The sequence below is a fragment of the Glossina fuscipes genome, unplaced genomic scaffold (genome assembly GCF_014805625.2).
Source record: "Glossina fuscipes isolate IAEA_lab_2018 unplaced genomic scaffold, Yale_Gfus_2 61646, whole genome shotgun sequence".
Lineage (NCBI taxonomy): Eukaryota > Metazoa > Arthropoda > Insecta > Diptera > Glossinidae > Glossina > Glossina fuscipes.
Genome location: NW_024003855.1, coordinates 318,378 through 324,020, shown reverse-complemented (window position 1 = coordinate 324,020; position 5,643 = coordinate 318,378).

Genomic DNA, 5,643 nt, shown 5'->3' with positions numbered 1-5,643 from the left:
CAGTGTCTATGAAATAACCGATTAGTATATTGTTTAATAAAACTTTTTTCGTTCTGTTTTCTTTTATAATAACGTTTATCACTTCTTTATTTTGATTTTGTTTGGCGGTACTTCTAGCAATATGTCCACATTAGTTACATTCTAAACATTTCGTTACTGATTTGCATTCTACTTATTTCCGCTCTGCGGAGCCACAGTTATAACGATGTTCTTGTTGGTTCGTTTTCTTTTCCACTTTTGGTGAGTTTTAAGGTGGCTTTTAATTCTTAAACCATTTACTATGTATTGGATTGCTTCATCAACTTCACCCATAGCAGCAATTTGTCTCATATGAGTTGTGTATTCATGAAACGATTCTTTTTCTAACTTATGTCTTTCTGATCATTTTGTACGTATTTTGACACTGTTCAGATTTTTATCAAACTCATCTGTTAACAAAACTTTTACCATTTCGTAATTTCTTACTTGGTTAGTTACCAAAAAAGTTGCGTGTTACCCGTTATTTTATTACGCGCTGCATATATGTTTTTTCTTTAGATAAATTACAAACGTTTGCACTGTAGCATATTCTACTAATCGCATTCTACCCATTTACTAATGTTATGCTAAGTTAAAACTTTTATATTCTCACACATATCTACTCATCTTATTTACTAATATTACGCTAAGTTTACACTTTTGTATTTTCTCACTCCTCCATTATGCTAAGTATCTATTTTCTCACATCTTCACACGATAAGATTGTGGATCCAGTTTCACATATTTTGACACACTATAATACAAGTTACTTACTATATAAGACACTGACCACTGTAGAGTTACTTCAGAGATAAGCCAAAGTTATGGCAGATTACATACTCTTTAAATAAAAAACAAAGGTATTATTAAACAAAAAGTGTGTTTCACTACACGGCGACCGTGACAGGACAAAGCAAAATTTTTATTATTAACGCCGAAAATGTTTCCTTTTCAAAACAAAATTAAAAGTAAAAAAAAAACAAATAAAAACCGCGCACAAATACGGCTAAACTTCTTAAATTAAACTAACCAAAGAGAAGCAGCGACCTTTTCTGAAGAGCCAAGAATGTGAAAAAAAAAACTGAAGCAGTGAAATTTTTTTTGGACTTTTTAAATTAAACTAACTAAAGAAAAGCAGCGACCTTACATGAAGAGCCAAAACTGTGAAAAAAAAGTTTTTTTAAGCAGTGAAAATTTTTTTTGTTTGTCAAAAAAAAAAAAAACAAAAGTGACTACTACTGTCTACAACAAACTTACAAGTAGTGGAGGACGAAGAAAGGATGCGCTATACACCGTGTCTCCGTCCTTCATTTCTGACGAGCAAAACGTACGAAGTAGACATTCACACTTGACTATCGCCTTAATCAACCATAGGTATAAAAGACGTGTGATTATACTACGTATGCTATTATTATATTAAGCTGCAATTAATATAATATAAAAATTATTATTTAAGTCAATTATTTGAAATAACGCAAAATTCTACCCAACTATATCCGAAATTTTTTTTATACATATATCAATGGTGGTACACAAACCAAAATTAAGAACCCTAATGCGAACGTTATTAACAACATAGAAGCAATTGACCACACACCCCAATTAGAATTAATAAAATATTTAGTGATCCTCTCCATAATTTTAACCGTTACTTACCATTTAATAACCCTACACCTGCTACATAAAAAACATTTAAAGAAGAAGTATACAAAACAAGCCAACGAGACACTAAATGTTTAATTCAATCTCCCTAAATAAACTCGCACTAAGCCACATGACCCCTCCACCCCAAGAAACCAATATAACGGAACCCGGCAAGGGGCAATCATCTTTCACGCCGATATATTTACGAACAAGCCCACCTTCTCCCCACAGGAGACGATGTCGACACAGTAGATTACCAAGAAGTAAACTCAGAAAGAAGGTACAGACGACTCCAGCAAGCGCATTATCCATAAGCCAATAAATCACACCAAAAATTATGCATGGACTGGCCAGCAATAGTACAGCAGTGCAAAAGTACTGGGATCGTTTCGACAAATGCTATAAATGTCTTAATATTGATAGCCCCACAAGCACGGACACAATAACCAAACACGTAAAAATTCTCGTAGAATGTCTTGAGGAAATCCGGTTAATATCAAATGTAAACTACGAGCGACTCACGTCAACTCACAAAAGCGCAACAAACAGGAATTACGAGGAAGGACACTAGCCGTCACAAATAAAAGAGGGATAGATATACACATAAATGATTCCCTCCAAGAAACTATAGGACCACATTGTCTTACAACAACAAAAACTTCCACTGACAGCATGCCACCAACATTAGTGGAATTTCTCGAAACAGTCTCGAGTCTTATCCCTGACTTCGATGGCAAAGTCGAAAATTTACAAAGCTTCTTGGATGCATTAGAGCTAATAAACTCTATCAAACAATCCCATGAAAGCAGCGGCAGTCACACTAATTAAAACTAAACTAAAAGGTGCCCCAAAAAATCTAATAAGTCAGGAAAACACACTGACACCAATAAGCGAAACATTAAAAAGCAAAATAGAAGGGGAATGAATAGCGGTTCTAACAGCGAAAATCATGGCCCGAAAACAAGAAAATAAACCATCCAACCAGTACACAAAAGAGACAGACGACCTAACTAAATCTCAGGAAGGAGCATACATTGCGCATGGACTGACAAATACGCTCGCTACCGAATATAGCACCCAGCAAGCCATTAAAGCAGTGACACGAAACTGCTCCATAGATAAAGTTAAACTTATCTTGGAGGCAGGAACTTTCAACGATATGAACGAGGCAATAACAAAGTTCGTAAAAAGCTGCACGGAACAATCAGCAACAATAACATAGTTTTTTATTACAAAAACAAAGCAAACGGTCCCAACAATTACTGGGGGCGTAATAGACGACGTTATAGTTACGATAATAACTACCAACGCAGGGAACATACCAACAACCGCCGTTACAACAATAATAACAACTACAGAAGTCGGAATAATTACAATCACGCACGAGCTTGATATAACCGAAACGTAAGAATAACCCATTCGGAAAACAAACAAATCCCCTTGAGCGAATAAAAAAGATATATCACTTTAACCTCAGTCTAATTAACTTTATAGAAGTCAAGAACGCAAAAACAAACCACCAACTAACCCTATTAATAGTTACAAGAGCTGACGTTTCACTACTAAAATACATTCACAACGAATACGATAGCATAAACACGGTATGCACCACTAACCTATCTGGTATCGGAAAAGGAACTACTAAATCACTCGGAACCATTCACTTGGATCTGAAAATGCTTAATTTCATTGTCCCACACAAATTCCACCTAGTGTCCGCGAATTTCCCCATACTGTGTGATGGAATTCTCGGTATGTATTTCATAAAAAAATATAATTGCATTTTGAATTTCCAAAACACAAAAGATACCTTCACCATACGGCCCAAAAACTTTCACACACAACTACAAATTCCATTCCACTCCAATTACCAGCAAGAGCAGAAGTCATTCGACTAATACAGCTACCAACTAAAGAAAGATCAGTTCTAGTACCGAATCGAACACTCCAGCCAGGAATACTAGTGGCCAGCAGTATTGTAGAAAGCAAAAACGCCTTTATCAGAATTGCTAACACAACCATGAACGACGTAGCAGTAAGTAGTAGCGATATTAAATTTGAGTACCTAAATGGTTTTGCAATCTTAACAATTGCTCATAGAACTGAGCAAAAAAAAAAGGCTAATATTAAACAAATTAAAATTCCGTACAAGATACAAACAACCGCTAAAAGAAATATGTACAGAATTCTGCGATATTTTCGACATTGAAACCGAACCAATAACTACACACAATTTCTATAAACTAAAACTTGGATTGAACGATAACACACTTATATATATTAAAAACTACCGAAGTCATGAATCACAAAAATCAGAAATTTCAAACAAGTCTCGAAATTGATCAAAGACAGAATCGTTGAACCGTCCATATCTGAATATAATAGCCCAAGAAATTGTTAACAGATAAGTTCCCACTTCCAAGAATTGAATACATTCTTGACCAACTAGGAAGAGCTAAATACTTTTCATGTCTCGACTTAATGTCTGGATTTCATCAAATCGAACTCAACGAGAAATCACGAAACATAACCTCCTTCTCAACGAGCAATGGCTCATACCGCTACACGCTATTCCCATACGGCCTAAAAATAGCACCAAACTCATTAGAGCGCATGCCTAAAACCATCGCAAGCATTTCTCTGCATGGATGATTTAGTAGTAATAGAATGTTCCGAGCAGCACATGCTCAAAAATTCCAACTATGCAGGCAACACAATTTTAAATTAAATCCAAAGAAATGTTCTTTCTTCATGCATGAAGTAACCTCTTTAGGATATAAATGCACTGACAAGGGAATACTTCCCGATGATAACAAATATGATATCATTAAAAATTACCCAATCCCAAAAGATGCAGACAGTGTAAGACGTTTCGTTGCATTTTGTTACTACCATAAACGTTTTATAAAAAATTTCTCAAGATACTCGTGCCATTTAACTAAACTTTGCAGAAATAAAGTCCCATTCGAATGGACACCAACATGTAATCAGGCATTTGAGCACTTAAAGAATGAGTTAATGAAACCAACTTTACTGCAATGTCCAGACTTCAAAAAAGCATTCTGCATAACAACAGATGCTAGCAAGTACGCCTGGGGCAATATACTCACACAGCAGTATAACGGAGTACAAACTCCCGGTTTCCTACGTCTTAAGATCATTCACAAAAGGGGAAACAAACAAATTCACTACCGAGCATTACATTATTACATTCACGGTATGCAAAGTTGAATCCTGGCTGGTACGGTAGATCTTACGGTAGACCTTTTGAGCACGATGGAGTATTTTTATGGAAATGAGATTTCAAACCAATGAAAAAAAGTGAAAACAAATTTTTGTATTAAAAAAGGATGCCTGTAGTACGTGACGAAATATTAAACGCGATAGTTTCGAAACACAATTTTTGACAACGGCATAATTTAAACAATTTTCATTATTTGGAATTTTTGAAACAAAGTAAATCGTCCGACCCAACTTCCAAGTCTCCCATATGAAATCACAGGTCAACGGAGACCAGAGGTAGGGCAGGGTAAGGAACTGTAAGTAAGGCCTGTAAGCCCGTCATGTAAGTAAGTTTTATTCCGTTTGTTCTCATAAGAGTTTTAGCAAGTATATTTCTTTAGCCAGAGAGCAAAAGGTACGATCTCAGATCTTGTACATTTATGTTACAAATCAGTGTTTATATCCGATTAGATTTAAAGGTATGACTTTGGACGTTATTTTATTTGGATTTTTCTTGATTGTTTGATATTAGAATATATTACATAATAAATATTTTTAGACTTTAGTTAACTTTCAGATAGGTGATTATCCGCTTGGACGCCAGTCCATAGCATAACGAAAGATGACTTCTATTTTCGAGTTTTCTGTTTTACGTATGTACCTTAGCTGAAAAATATTCTCATGTCTGCCAAATCAGGCCAAAACTAAATAGACCATAAGGGTAAGGGTACGAATAATTTAACTTTCACTCTAATTTTC